This window comes from Lycorma delicatula, chromosome 12 (assembly GCF_047948215.1).
Source record: "Lycorma delicatula isolate Av1 chromosome 12, ASM4794821v1, whole genome shotgun sequence".
Lineage (NCBI taxonomy): Eukaryota > Metazoa > Arthropoda > Insecta > Hemiptera > Fulgoridae > Lycorma > Lycorma delicatula.
Window position 1 is genome coordinate 16937531 of NC_134466.1, and position 17391 is coordinate 16954921.

The 17391-nt window shown below is 30.9% G+C and overlaps 1 protein-coding gene across 1 annotated transcript in view; it reads left to right on the forward strand.

Moving 5' to 3' along the window:
• LOC142332835 (dynein axonemal heavy chain 10-like) overlaps window positions 1-17391 on the forward strand; it is a 64844-nt gene that overhangs the window by 1987 nt on the left and 45466 nt on the right. Inside the window, exon 2 of the mRNA XM_075379460.1 lies at window positions 5370-5601. The gene's annotated coding sequence lies outside the window, so the exon portion shown is untranslated. The remainder of the gene's footprint in view (window positions 1-5369; window positions 5602-17391) is intronic.

The following is a 17391-nucleotide window of genomic DNA, read 5'->3' on the forward strand; positions in this document are numbered from 1 at the left end:
TGAAGGTCTGCGGTTCGACTTATCGTAGATAAGAATTGACTTATAAGGATGTTTTCAATAATTTCAATCGAAATAATCTTCACGATTAAAAAAAATAAATAAATCTGTGATGAATCGATTACAATGTTGAAGTTTAATTTTATATTTTGGTTCGGTTTAATCATTTTATAAATAATAGTTATATACATAACACCACTACTGAACAAGGCTGACACTGCTAATGACTGTCGTAAACTGTCTAACTTTAAACGCTTGTAGTTTAATGAAGTGAAGAAGGGGAAGTTGACTTTCTTAGCAACAAGATGTTGCCATTTAGAGTATCAAAAAAATGATTGTACTAAAACAAATACTCAATTAACCCATCTTAATTAATTAACAAATATGCTTTATTTTTGTCTCAATATAAACAATTTAGGTTACCGAATTTTGTTTTTTTTTTTTTGTATAAAACGACAACCTAATGAGAAAAATAATAAGACATTAAATAATTGTTACGACATTGATCTCAAATACAACACACACACACACACACAATATTTCATGGCAGGTACTAGCGCCTTTCTCTTCAACCCGAAATGTTTTGAATTCAAATTAAAATATATATATATATATACTTATACACAGGCGTTAGAAGAAACAATGAACGGCATAGATGAAGTCCTACGCAAGAACTATCGCATGAAAATAAACAAGAACAAAACAAAAATAATGAAATGTAGTAGAAATAACAAAGATGGACCACTGAATGTGAAAATAGGAGGAGAATAGATTATGGAGGTAGAAGAATTTTGTTATTTGGGAAGCAGAATTACTAAAGATGGACGAAGCAGGAGCGATATAAAATGCCGAATAGCACAAGCTAAACGAGCCTTCAGTAAGAAATATAATTTCTTTACATCAAAAATTAATTTAAATGTCAGGAAAAGATTTTTGAAAGTGTATGTTTGGAGTGTCGCTTTATATGGAAGTGAAACTTGGACGATCGGAGTATCTGAGAAGAAAAGGTTAGAAGCTTTTGAAATGCGGTGCTACAGGAGAATGTTAAAAATCAGATGGGTGATAAAGTGACAAATGAAGAGGTATTGCGGCAAATAGATGAAGAAAGAAGCAATTGGAAAAATATAGTTAAAAGAAGAGACAGACTTATAGGCCACATACTAAGGCATCCTGGAATAGTCGCTTTGATATTGGAAGGACAGGTAGAAGGGAAAAATTGTGTAGGCAGGCCACGTTTGGAATATGTAAAACAAATTGTTAGGGATGTAGGATGTAGAGGGTATACTGAAATGAAACGACTAGCACTAGATAGGGAATCTTGGAGAGCTGCATCAAACCAGTCAAATGACTGAAGACATAAAAAAAAATACACAGGCACGTAGCTAGGATTTTTTTCGGGGGGGGGGGGGGAGGGGATAAGGAATAATTTATGATGATGATAAAATAATAACAATGAAAATCATTTTATATTGAAACGGTTTTTATATTTCCTTGCATTTCAAAAATACTAAACAAAAGTACTAATACAAATTCTTCGCAAATAAGAATCATAATTTTTTCATAATCCACATTTATACTTCACATTCACACATTTAAATTCGAATAAAAGTAACTTTAATTATAATTCGTAACTTTTATTAGAATTTAAATGTGTGAATGTGAAGTATAAATGTGGATTATGAAAAAATTATAATTATTATAAAGCTAGTCGTCGATTTTTCTTTCTCGCCATAATACCTAAAACTTCATCAGCATTAATTCTATGCACCGACAAAGAAACTAACGAACTTAATCTTCACCGACAAAGAAACTAACGAACTTAATCTTTCAATCATCCCCACAGGTTCGGGATTGCGTGTAACAACACGCAATCGTTTTGACTATCTTTATTGTGGAGAACGAGCGTTCATTATTACATTTTGTTACCTGAAAATTCGCTAAAACATGTAAGATATAATGGATATTCGGCAAATATTCTTTACTGCAGAGATCCAATATTTCACTCACTTCTAAATCGCATTTTAATTTTAATGATCTCTTCGCACCAAATAAGATACTCCGCTTGGAGGACAGATTCAGAACATTTAATATCATAATACATAGCTAAAATTTTTAGTTCATCCACTTTTCCAGGACTAGCTTAACCTGGCAAAAGAGTTTGAAAACCTTTTGAAGATTCTTGGAACGCCGTCTAGCCGTCTACGCATGTGTTTGGAATGCGATAAGCAAGTGTTGCATTTCTTTCTGGCTTGCGGGAAATTCCTAGTAATAAATTATTTTTATTAGTATTGCGTCAGAGTTAGCCCGACGCTCACACGTCGAGTAACGGCGGGTTAAGGTATATAGGAAGGGATTAATGACTAGGCAGATGATTATGTACCGATTTATCTCAGATTTTGTGAAAATACTTTTGAGATGTTGTACATTACTTAAATTTAATATGCTAAATTTTTTTTTCTCAAATTACTAGATTTAACCCCTGAATGATAAAGCTTAATGATTGTCGGGCGATGGGAGCTGCAGCCCCCATCGCCCGACAATTTTGGCGGTGGCTATAGCCTCCTCAGCCCCTCGCTAGCTACATGAGAGAGAGAGAGAGAGAGAGTGAGATTTGGTGAAGATAGCTCAGTGGTAGAACAATAGAACATTTATTGTCTAACCAAAAGTTGCTGGTTAGGATCCGTAAATATATTTCCTTCCTTAATGGCGGTCGCAACGTTTCAATTGCAATTAGTGTCTCTTCTTCAGTAATAGAGTCTGAGAAAGATGTTCTCAAAATTCGTTATCTACCATCGGGTTCAGCGGATTATATACTATCTATAATTATACATTCTGAATTACTTGCTGTAAGTTTTTGAGAATGGAGGTCGGATAATCGAGATTTTGATAAATGCCAATCATAGAATATATTTATTTTGAATAGATTTACTTGTTCCATTTTTTTATTATTAATTCATACAACAGTTGAATTGTACAATAAAACTAGGACTATTTTACGGATAAATGAAACACGGAAGTCCGGGTAATTGAGAATCGGATTAGTAAAATCACTGAGTGTTATAGTAATTGTATCGTTTAATTTTTTTTTTGTAGCACGGCGATCCGAGCGGTAACGTAATCGTATATTCATTTTTTAAGGAGTAAAGCATGGTTTTTGTATGAAAATAAATTATTAAGTACAGACTATAAATATTTATAGTTTTTAAATTTTTATTTAAATTATTATCTAATAGTTTTTTTTTTTTTAATTATCTGATACTACAAATCGTGCTTGTATTGTGATTATTTTATCATAAATAACGCTTGAGTCACATATATTTATGATACATGACTAACTATATATAAAGATTTTAAACACCGCCAGAATGTCTTTAAAATAAGTAATCTTTTTATTACTGAATAAATCAATAAATTTACTCGGTTCATCGGTTGATATTTGAATACATCAAATTTTGTTGTTTTACAAATACTGTTATAAAGAGTTCCTGTGGGCATTAAACTATGTAAACTACCGGTAAGAGCTAAAAAAAATTTAGACGGTTCCGAAACTTCAAAATTTTCCGATTCAAAAATAAAATGTTAAATATCGTATTCAATATTCGTTAACACCTCGGAAATCAATAGTTAAAAATTATTTCAGATGATGCGATTCTGATCGATTAAAACGAACCGATCCCGACTGTCGGTTAGAAATTTTTCTTTTTGTTTTAAAACTTATTAAATAAAAAATACCATTTTAAATATATTATTATTGTAAATATTTTAAAACTATGGGACATAATGAAATGTTTATTCGAAAATTTAAACCAAATAATTTTACGTTAATATAGAACTATCAGTAACAAAAACCGACATTAAATCAAAATAAACTATAAAGAAAAGAGCGGGATAACTTTATGTAGTGTGCTTACGAGAGATGTATTAAGACACAAGTGAAGTAGTCTATATTGCGTTTGCTGTGTGCGTTATTTACCGGCTAGCTGGTGTACCCGTCTCGTTCGCTGTCTTTCTCATACGTTATTTGTCTCTTTCTGTACCGAACAGTCAGATCTGATTTACTACATGCAACAAAACATCGTGTTACGTCGATGAAAAATGCATTATTTATAGTTAATTTATCTTGCGTTTTACGAATATTTTGTATAAATACAAAAACAAAATAGAAAAGGATTCTTCTACACAAACTCGGTAAGTAATTTAAATATTAGTATTTTGTACTAAGAAAAATAGTACGGTACTAAATAATGTGGTGACAGAATAAACGGGAATGGTGAAAATTAAATGAACTAAATATTTTAATTTTTTTTTTTACAAATTACCAAATTGGTTTGTAAACCGATCGATTTAGACATAAACATTCGATATAGGCGATATCTCTCGATATATACAACTACATTAAATCTAGTAAAAAAAAGTTTTTTTTAGGCTATATATTTACAGGTTTTTTGTTTTTTTATTTTTATTTATATAGTAGTGATAGTAATGAGTTTTAAACTGTAGTAAACATTCCGGGGGTCATAAGAAGAAAGAAAGAAAAGTAATAGCGAATTAATATTATTATTTTCATAATATAAGTTGTCAAATATAATACAATAATTTATTTAATTCGTACAACATAATGCCGGTCCGCTAGATAAAAATTGTCGGTCCGCTCGGTTTACCGACTTCTCTCGTTCATTTATCCGAACGTTCGTGTTGTTTTCAGTATTCTTAAGTTAACATTAAACAAATCTCTTTGTTTCTCTTTCTGCAGCTGAAATAACATTAAAATATCTAAATTGAAGTAACCGTTTTTTAAAATTAATATCTGAAATTTCGATTATCCGAACATTCATAGATCGTTTATCGGAGGTAATAAGGTAATATACCTGTCAATTTAAATATTACGTCAGTTATTTTACGAAAATAATTCATTTTTTTGCTTCAAATTTAGGTATTTTGTAATTTATTATATTTCTATATTTCTATATTGTAATATTTTCTTTTCAGTGATTCTAATCCTACTGCGATCATTTTATTTTATTTTTTTTTTATTTTTAAATTTTAAGATAACAGCGTAACCTTTCACTAGATAAAGTAAACGAGATTAAAGTAACTAAATTTTATATGTATAAAATAATCATGAAGTCAAACCGGGAATGGAACTCAGGACCGAGTGTGCAAACCTCTCCTTGCAAAAAGTAGATTTTTACTTTTTAACTGGCAATATGTACATGTTTATCAAAGGTGAATCCAAATCCAGTCGGATTATTACAGGAAGGAGTAGTATGCAGTTTTATCGAATAATATGTATCTCAGTAGCGATTGAAACACAACCTAATTTTAACATTTTTTATATAAAAAAATAATCATTTAATTTTTTTTCTGTTTAGCCTCCGGAACCGCATAATGTATTATTACTTCAGAGGATGAATGAGTGTAGTCTTGTACAGACAGTGTCACAGCTCGACCGTTCCTGAGGTGTGTTGATTAATTGAAACCCAACTCGCCAAAGAACACAGTTATTCACGATCTTACTGTTCAAATCCGAGGATTTGAACCTTAGAACTCTCGATTTCGAAATCAGCTGATCTGCGAAGACAAGTTCACCTCTAGACCAACACGGTAGGTTCATTTTAAAACGGTTATATTAAAATTTCTTTGGTTACTGATCTAGGTTAAAGTTTTCAATATTTGGACTACATCTTTAACCAAAGCTGCAACTATCAAAAGCACGTTCTTAAAAATTAAATAATTAAATATTTATAAATTCTGTATCACAGTGTTCATTAAAAATTATTATTAGAAAATAAACATTCACAGTAATTATAGCATTTTGAAAGTAGCAGACATGAATTCATAATCGGGAGAAATATTTAAATAAACTCAAATACATTTTGTAACAGTGGATAAAGGTGTATAATTAATTTACATTTTTCAAAATTTTATATTTTGGATATTGGATGTAAAATAAGGTAAGTTTGAAAATCTAATTTTAATTTTATTAATTTACAAGACAATTATTATACTAATTAATTTATTTTACTAATTAATTCTGTTACATATAGATACACGAAATTTCTTAATTTTTCTAATTCAACAGAATGATTTACATATTACGTAATTCCATAAAATTATCTTCAATTTATGAAACTCATAATATCTGTACTGAGACTACCGGTCATTAATCTGATTTACAATAACATTTTGTTTGTTTTATTTCTTCTAACAATTTTTTATATTTTTCTCCATCATAAGCATGTAAATTGGTAGTAAAGAACAATCAAACCGAGACCATTAACAATTCGTCTTTTATTTCTTACTTTATTACTTACCAAGACTATTTTTAACTTATTCATTTTCGAACGAGTAATAAATTTTAAATAATTACTTCCATCTCTAGACTTATGACTGTTTTTACTTACATTATACAATTTATAATTAAAAGGTATAATTAAAACAATTTAATAAATATTCATAAATATTATTCAAATTTTATAAATAGATTTACTACTTTATCATAATGAATAAATGTACCGGTAAAAAGCCTCTAATTTGGCTAAATCTAATTCTATCGGGACCGTTTCCGAATTAATAGTTAGGACCTGCAAGATATTTTAAATACAGATTAGTTTCTGTATCGGAGGATTTTTCTGTTGTATCTGTTTAACCTTTCGAGGTCGTTAAATGTATTTTACTTTTTGTATATGTCGTGCTGTTTTTCACCGAACTGACTTTTCCTTCATCATATTTATTTTTCTCTTTACTTCATCATCTTTACTTTGATTTTTGACGTAATCGTTTATTATCTGCCGCTGTATATCTGCTTCTAACAATGAAGTTGGGTTATGTCTTTAAAAATTTTCAAACTGTTTTAATTTGTTAACAGAATAAATACTACTCTTGTACGCAATAACTGCATATTTTATTTCATTTTTAATACTATCGTTTTTAATTTCTTGTCGGTTATTAAAGATTCTGATATGTTCAGTTACCGTAGACTGAAATCTTTCACGTTGACGATGGATGTTGTGCTTGTAAAATATATTTTAATTTTATATATCCGCATTCATTTTTGAATTATTGAATTCGGTATCATTATTAGAAATAAATTTTTTCAGGTATTTTATGACGGGTAGATTAATTTAATAATTTATCAGCTGCTTCTGTTAATTGTGATCTTTCAATCCATTATACTTGTGTATACCTAAAAAAACTATCTAAATTGACAAAATCTTTTGTTTTTCAACAAACAAAAAAACGCCTATCGATATGAAGTATTTTCAGTGGTTTAGGTGTTGGAGTCAAATTCATTTCTGAATTTAAAGGAATTCTTTCACGATTTGTTTTTAAACGAATTTCACATTTATATAATTTTACATATGTATTTTTAAATGCGGGGTATAATATTAGCGGATCTAAATCTATCAAAAACATGTTCAAGTCTTGATATATGTTCCTCTCAACCAGGAATACATACCACTAATAATGCTTACATATGCTACATACTGAATCCTAACATGCGCGTGTGTGTGTGTGTGTGCGCGTGCGCGCGCGTGTGTATGTAAAATTTTTCATAAAAGGATATTGATAACATTTTAAAAATTACTTCTGCAGGAATATTGATAGTTATGCCCCAAAAGGGTTTGTATCTTATTTTTGATATATTTACGTACAAAAAATTTTTTAAATTGTTAAACAACGGGTTTCTTTTAAAACGAAATTGCTCTAAAAACTAGAAAATATTTGTAATTTGTAAAAATTTTCAACATTAGTAAAAATTTTGCGCTCACAAAATATTACTTAGTTTTATCATTTTAATTTACGTTCGTTCGCATTTTTACCTTTATTAATCCTCGCTGAACACCTATTCCAATTCTTCAGTAAAATTTTATGAGCCACAATGGATTTCTTTTTACAAATATTGAAAATTACTTTGATTATATTACAGTTACTGAAAAATTATTTCCTACTTTTTAGAGAAATTTTTTTAAAAGAATACCATTTTTTAAATTTATTTATTTTTACTTTTTGGTCTCCCGCCTTCGCTTGTTCGTTCAAATGCTATCGATTCATTCACATCGGTTTATAATTTTTTTCTCATTCTTTCTTACTCTAGTAGCGGGCGCGTAATAAATAAAATAAAAACTCAACTTTCGCCCGCTAAAAATCAACTCGTCAAATCTCGCCCGTTTTGCCTTTTCGCTTTCATTCGCTCGCTTTTCATGCTATTTCTCCAACCGTATTTTACGGTGTGTTGCAGTTTTTTTTTTGTTTTGTACTCTAGTTTCATCTTTTTGTTCCGATGAGAATCTACACTACACGAAGAAAAATGATTTTGTTATAGTAACAGAATTCATCTACTTACGACAACAAATCGGTTTGTCCTCGTAACAAAATCAGATAACTTACAGAAAAAAATCAGTAACGATAGTTAATAGTAACAAATCCATTTTCTAATCGTAACAAAATCGTTTCGCTGCCACAACACACCCTTAGTTACCGAAACATATGATTTGTTACCCGTAAGTAAACAAATAAATATGTTTTTACAAATGTTCGACATGTTTGTTTTAGAACGATATTAAATACGGTATATTATATTATCATTCGTGCCAAACGTGTATGATTTTTTTAAATAGTTTTCTTATGTTCGAAATCCTGTTTAGATGACACACGTGAAATGCAAAACACGTGTTTTGCATACGCGTGAAATTTCAGCTTGATTGGATAACGGGAAGTTTATCAGATTTCAGTTACTAAATTTCATCTAAACAGGATTTCGAACATAAGAAAACTATTAAAAAAAATAACTGTAATTGAGCGTTATTTCTACGCTCATTTCGTACGGGTAAAAATGTACTTTGCACGATTCATTGCGTTATCCGACAAACACCGCAAGAAAATGACCAATTTTCTTTAATCTAAACGCTGAAATTGCATACAGAATTACAGTTATTCTCTCTGGAATATGTATATATACGTTGTTTCTACATCAGCATAAAGCAAGCGACTTTATTTGAAAACTGAAGGTGTTTGAATCTAAAGGGCAAGTCTAAAGGAATGTACGCCGAACATTCAAAGGTATATTTACCGATAATTCAAATAGTATCGCAAAAGATAGAGACCTTTTTTTGTAAAAAATTTAATTTCAAAAACTGTAAATGGTGTCAGAATTCGATCGATCAACGGTTTGACCGTAGTAAATTTAAATATAGGAAAGGAACATAATCCGGTTGTTACCGCAAGCAATTTAAACGATTACCGTCATGAAACGATGGAATATTTCGTTACGGTAATAGTCGTAAATTCTTTTCGGTTATAAAACCTATGTTAGTACAAAATTTCACCTCAATCGGCCGTGTAGATTTTGCGTGAAAGAATAACAGCCTCATAAAAATTACTATATATTTACACAGATTGTATCACAAAGTTTTCCCGGGCCCTTTCATAACCTTTTCTACTCGTTTAAATTTCATTTAAACATTCGTCCTAAAATACTTCGTTTGCGATTTACGGATAATGAAAGAGACGTGAAAAAGTTTTCTTTGATTCAACTTACTCTATACCATTTTGTTTAGAATTAAATCCTCTACAAGTTTTGTTTAAAAGTTATTTAACAAAGTTATTGTACGTCTAACATTAAGAACAGGGTTTTTACCCCGATTTATTAATTTCACACTAGATTTCTACTACTACTGCAGATACGGTTCTAGGATATATTTTTTTTCGATTTTTCCGGTCAAAAACAAAACGATTCACTAATTTTGTCCCTTAATTAATGTTTTAAAAATTTCAGTGACATTATTTCACCGGGATAGCTGAAATCCGACGTAACTCGCAAACGAAGCATTTTAGGACAAATTTTTATTATGAATTTTCTCCATTATCTTCGCGAGTAGGTTGTGAAAGTCCCGGAAGAAATTCGTGATACACTGTGTATATATAACAAATAATTGTATATGTAATAGATAATACATTACCGGGAAGATAAAATTTTAATTGAAATTCAATGAGATTCAATTGAATCAGTTCTTTTTTCTACAACTGATGAATGATTCACCGTACAAGTTTACAAAGGAATGTAAAAATGGAAATTTTTAGCATAAGCAAAATGTTACACCTTACTGGTATTCGAATCCGGGACCTCCAGATGAAACGCCGAGACGCTACCACACCGCCACGGTGATCGGAAGAGTGGTAAGCTTAATATAATTTATTAAATCAGTATATTTTAAAATCTGAGTTCGATTTCTAAACGGTTTTTTAATTAAATTTTTTTAATATTAATCTATTTTCTTTTTTAAATAAACCTTTATTTAGTTTATTAACTTTTGATAATAAATAAAAATATTTATGTATAAAATTAAATTTTTAATTATGTTTAACTGTTTATTTTAACATTTATTTTATTATTTTAGTTGTTTAAAATAGATTTTTAATGTATATGTGAGGGTGCGCGTACGTGTTACGTAATTGATAATAAAAAAACTGTAAACAACAACCGTAACATTAATCTATATTGTACGAGTTAAGAAGATGTGTATACACCGAAGATCACCGATTGTACGATGAGATGGACGAACATGTATACAGCCTAACTCACTCTATCCAGTCGCTTAGCGTTACGGGCGATAAACGAAATTAAAATTTACGTTTCATCAATGTGTGTTGTTTTATTTAAAGAAAATTAACGTCTTTATTTTAACATCATGGTATGTGCTTTTTAATATAGACTTAATAATGTAAATATACTTAATATAGAATGTAGTGTATTACCATTTTTATTATATTTAAAAAAAATAGTATTGAATAACTTGTTCAACCCTGCTTGTAGTGTGTGTGCGTGTGTGTGTGTGTGTGGGCGCGCGGGCGCGCGTCCTAATCCTTTATTGCTTTTATATTAATCCTTTATAATCATCAAATTATTGTTGATTTTATTTGCATTTTTGTGCGAGTTTGCGTGCGCGCGCGCACATCTATGTATGTGTATGTATGTAATTTATTCTTTTAACTGATTGTTAAACGAATGGATTTTGACGTTTTTTGTCATAAGTCAAGCCGATCTTAACACACTAGTTATGATATATTTTTCAGTCTACCGGTTGTGAATTATAAAAAATAAAAATTATTTTTTTCTTATCACACTTTGGAGGTACTGAACCGACTTAAAAAAAAATTCGGGTTTTCTATATAACGTAGACGTACGTAAATAAATGATTTACCATAATTAAATAATAAAATAAAAATGAAGAAATTTTCCAGAACATTACCAATATAACTATGAATATAATTTAACCGTACTTAACCTACGCTCGCTTCGCTCGCTAACTTTGACTAGCGAAGGTTAAGTTTGGTTATGCTTTTAAATTTATTTATTATATATACATATTTATTTGTTTATCTCATAACCGAACACGGATATTGCCCTTTTTGTTATCTTCAACTGCTCATTCACGTTATCTACGAACTTTCGGGCAAATCGTGTCTCTTCTTTCGTCTTCGTGTTGACCTCCAATATAACGTATTGCAATCTGGGAAAAATTGAGGTCGGGGGAATAATTGCTCAGAATTACCAAATGATATATAATATAACTAATGTAATTTCACAACTTCCATAGAAACAAATTTCCCCGTTAGACCGAGTTACTTTTTACACTTTAAATATTATTCATTAATTTAATTCTACCGCTCACCTGTGACGTCACAACATAGGAGTAAATTGGAGCAATTTTTGTGGTGCGCATGCGATTTAAAAAAAGTTTTTTTTGCAAATATTGTTATTTTTTAATTATTAACAAATGCGCCTAAGTAAAATATGACCTTAATTAGGCGAAATCTCGAGACTGAGGGTGACCTTGCTTCACAGCCTCATCCCTTTGAACTTTTAAGTTGAAAATTTAATGGCATGTGCCTCATACGAAGAAGTAATCAGACCAAGTTTGGTCTAAATCGGTCCAATAGTTCTGGAGATATAAGGTGATTTATATGCAAACACCGAACACATGTTTATACGAACATTAACAACAGGACAATTTCCATTCGGTTTTTTTGGTTCCTTAGGCGTCAAAACGTCAAGATCCGGTGAAAACCGCATATGCCGAAATCGGACCGATTTCAATACTTTCTAGAGCTGTAGCGCTATCGAGACGGGAAAGTTAAAGGTAATTTAGTAACTCTTCTTTGCGTTTGTACTGTTAGACATTGTGTGACGTATAATAAATCGACTATTCTAATTAAAAAGGTGCACTAATAAATTTATTTATAGGAAAATTGCTCTATTTATGAAAAAGATGCAAAATCTCTGGTTCCTGTATATTTTATGTCCACATTTAATAATAAATTTGGTAATTATATAAGTTACGGTCTCGCCACTGATTTTGATGAAATTTGGAATATAACTTACATAAAAGAAAGTTATTCGTTACTATTAAAATTATTAGTGGGAAACGCCTTCCTTCGAGTTACGCCTTCCCCTTGCAAGTTACGCAGCACCCTTACCGAAATTTCGAAATATTACAAGTGTAAATAAACTTTATTTTGGGACTGAATAAATTGGTTTCAATGAAATTAAATTCACTTAAGGTTAAATTAATTTAGGTTTAGTTTACGATGTGGGTTTTGGTAAATGTACAATATACATTATTTGCGGAGTAAAACGCTTGGTTTAAATGAAATTTAATCGAGTATAGTTAGTTTAGAGTTAGGTTTACGAGTAAGTCGGTTGAAATTTTCCGTAGTTTATCCGATTAATTCACATTTCAAGATTTCTGTTCGACTCGACTTTAAGCAAATCTAACCTTATTCTTAACTAAATTTATATGAAACAAAATTTTAGTCGACAATTATTGTATGTTACTGTGAAAGCTCGATATCTGACAAATATGGATTTTCTCCGGTACATATCGGCTCACACCAAATACATCTGTGAAATATCAAAATATTTACTTATTCAGACCTTCCCCAGAATATGTGACAACACAGATAAGTTCTGGGGTAGAGGGTTGAAACGATAACTAAAAATTTAAAAAAAGTCACTCGATACCAACGCTTACGGTAAATAGATTACAAGAAATGCTCGTAAAAAAGGAAGTTTAAATTTTCGCCATATGTAACCTACGTTTGCTAATCTCGTCTAATTAACGTTAAATTTACAAATTAAATATGTTATTCTCCCACACTGGAGGCGATTAATCAAATTCACCGCATTGATAAACAATCTAATCAAATTTTCAGAATTTTATAAATGGAAAGGTCCAGTCGCTATCAGCGTACCCTGAATTCGGTGAGTCAAATTAATCGCCTTTGAGAATAACATGTATAATTTGTATATTCGATTTAAAATACAAATTTATTCCGATAATACTTTTACAAATAAATACACGAAGTTCCATTTTCTGGAATACCTAAAGTTACATTTTTTTATCCTCCGGGAACACCTTTAGGTATCGCTTCAGAGGATGAGATGAATGACAATTTTTGTATAGCGTGTGAAAATACCATGTCTGACCGGGATTCGAACCCGAGTCCTCCGGATGAAAGGTCGAGACGCTACCACTCGCGCCACAGAGGACCGCTTAAAAGCTCCATTGCCGCAGGTAATTCTATCCTACTAAACGGCATTTGTATATGTGTGTGTGTGTGTGTGTCCCCTTAGCTTAGCCGGGAATGTACTGTTCACTATCTGAAACTCCTGATTCGTTAGTACATGTCTAGCGGTGATTAGATTTATACTTGTTATATTATTATTTATCGATATACCTTATTAATATACGTTATATTTAAAACGATCTTTGGGGAATATTTAATACTTTTTAACCGCATCTGAATTTCGGTAAGAAAATCGTAAATATCTCGAAATCGGTTGGTCCTAGCGCTCTGAAAGATTTTTTCGAACCCCCCAGGAAGTAAATGTATCCGCTCCCAGTGGTACCCATCGGATGATAATATTTTCAAGCGCCCCCGGGGCGCCGTTCGGAAATCGGTGAGGGGGTGTGATGAGTTGACACCGTAGTATTTCGGCAACCGCTCGTCCGATTTTCACGATTCAAACGGCGTACGTATCGTCAGCCGGTTGAACGCTAACTGTTAAACGTATCGGATACACTGTTGTTCCGCTGTATCTTAGTTATACGGAAATTAAATAGTTTACCCTGTGTTCAGATTGCAGTCGGTAAAACGTACCGATACGATCTTTCGCTAAATACGCTCAAACATGTGCTCTAGCGCAGCTGTAACGTATAAACTTATGAAGATAAAATGTAGAAAATAAAAAATATATTAAAAACACTTTTTATAAACCTCCTTAAATTAAACACGTTTAACGGTAAAAAAAAAATTAGGACTGTATCTAAGAATGGATTTGACAACAAATACTTTTGTCGTTACTGTATCAGAGGAAAATTCCGATTCGTTAGTATCTTTCTTGAGTTAAATTTATAATTTAACTTTCGTTATATCGGTTTTCATCATTCAAAAAAAATATTTTCGCACAAGAGGTAATCGATTTTGGACACCTAATAATCCCATTCCGAGACGCCGCCCGCCAGAGCAACCCGTCCGGGGGGGGTCTAGCTGCGAAGGGCGTGCCTACGGCAGGTCTCTACAGCCAGTAATACAAAAATGTAGCCTAATCTAAGTACAATTAATCTAAGGTTTGTCGCATCGAGTCTAGTTCATATTATTACTCATTACGTGTAAGGTGGAGGTTCATTCATCAACAGGAGCACAAAACCGTGAAAATTTGAACGTATTTTAATTTTATTCGTTCTATATTAATTTTATTCGATGTAATTTAGAAAACATAACAGTAGTGTCCTGAATACTGGTAATCCATTTCTTCACCTCTTTATGAAGACATTTTCAACAGTTATACGCTTTATACTATCGTCTAACGTGATATAAATTTTAGGTCCTAAATAGATAAATGATTTCGAAACTGTTCTTTAAATACAGCCGGGATTTGTGAATCTTCTGCATCCGTACTTCTTGTATTATACACATTATTTTATGACTTTTACAACTATTGAAAAATACTCTTAATAATTTTTATACGTATAGATTCTTACGGGTAAAACATTCAGTTTTTTGGAAACATCAAGAGATAGGTTGAAACTGCTTTTGAATTCCATTATTCTAATTATTATTTTTTGTGGTATTTCCACAGTTAAGTGAGATTTATAAGCGATTTAATCAGTGCATTATATAGATACAACCCGACCATTTTTAATTGCAATAATTGTTTTTAACGTTAACCGAACGAGGTTAGCGAGCAAAGTGAGTGTAATTATTTTTTTTTTTTAGGACTTGGTTTTTTAGCAGGATTTCTCGTAATCTATTAGCCTTAGAGATTGGTTTCGGGTAATTTTTTTTTTTTATTTTAATTTCTAGTTATCGTTTCGACCCCCGCCACAGCTTATCTGTGTTTATCGACATATACCGGTGAAGTTCCGAATGTATAATACGAAATAGTAAACATTTAGATCTTTCACCGACGTATTTGTTGTGCGTCTTCATTCACTGAAGAAATGTCGATCGACATTCTCTAATTTCGATCTTTCACGTTTATATGTGTATTACACGCGTATAGTGCAATATAAAGATTTTTTGGTGCGGGTACTGCATAAATTAGGAGGGATTTAATTCGGGTGAAAGGGGTTTCTGACAAAAAAAAATTGTTTTATAACTCATAACTTACGTCTTTATATTTCAAATTTTATAAAAATCAGAGACGAGTCCGTAACAACTGTAACTACCGTTACGTTTGTCATGCAATTCTAATCCGGTATGAAAATAAACCCGTTATTTAAGAGCTTAAGAGCTAGTCAGTTAAACTGCAATATAGATCTACGAGAATTATTTTAATACATTAAAATACGTTTAGTATTACACAAGTGAAGTGTAGAATAACATTATTTTCAACCGCATTAATGAAAGAAGTTTGTAACATATGTTTCGCAAGCATATATAGTGTTTCGTTTACGTTCCTTTTCTATCTTTAACGGTTTTTGTTTTGCTTCGCCTGACGATATTACCGTACAGATTAAAATTAAAGTACGGAAACGGATTCATATTATGAAACCGTGGAATACTAGGAGGTAGAAACAAAGACGGATCTATGTAGTAAGAAAATTTCTATTTACGATGCGTTTGAAATCTTTTGACAGCCATCTTGGATCCGCCATATTGAAACAATTTTTTTTTTAAATAGGAAACGATACACGATTTTAATTTAATGTTTTACAGAAAATACAGTGTCGAAAACCATTTCTCTTCAACGCCTCGTTTTTTATTTATGAACAATAAAAGTTGGAAAAACGGAAAAATCGCGATAGAAGTAAAACGAGTTAAAATCCCCCCCCGTTGTAACTTTTTTATTACATATTACCTTCAGAATTACATCCGATAACAAACTGTAAACAGTTCATGTCGGAATTAATGGCCCAAACCCTAATAACAACAGCCTTCTCAATAATTATAATAAAAAATAATAATTTGGAATACTACTAGAAATTAAACGGCTACATAAAGTGAGGTATTATTTACTTAAATTATAACAATATTTAATTTTAAAATTTAGTTAAATGTGTTCAGTTCTAAATTATTTAATACAGCAAACTTTGAAAAAAATTTAACAATTTTGAAATTAAAAAAATTGTTACAGATTTATAAGGTAAATTTGTTATTTTACAACATTACGAATTATTAATTTATATATATATATATATATATATATATAGTATCCCCATACGGCTTCGTCCCCACTATATGCTTACTTGCGTTTCCCGACGCAGTCAATTTTTCTAATTTTATGTATGTTTTTTAATCAATTTATCGGAAGGCGTGTACTACTCTTCGTATCGAACATACAGTAACACTAACAAGGGCTGTGTTAGTTCAGCCGTCATGTTGTACAACGTCGCATTCCTTACAAAATCAGAATTTAAAAAAATGCCGATAACAGTTTTTAGATATTTATCTGAAGGGTATTTGCAAGCCCAGAAATTTCTACTGAATATCTGTTTTTTTTTTTTGTTATATATATTATAGCGCTGTTTAAAATTCGTTATTGTATGCATTATGAATGTAAAATACAATAAGATTATAGTATTTTGTATTTATTGTATTAAATGGAAAAGCGCGTTTTACCTCGTTTTATTGTTAACACGATTTTTCCTTCATCGCAAATTTGATTGCTTATAACTCGACAACGAAGGAATTAACAGAAAAACGGGTTTCACCATTGTTTTTGTTGTAAAATTTTATATCGAAATCATCCGTCATACGTCCACCTTCCTATTTAAAAAAAAATAAGTGATTCAACATAGCGGATAAAATTTTAAAACCAACAATAATGCTGATATTTTTAAAATGTGGAACTCCATTTTTTCCCGTTTCCAAATACTTCTCAGATAC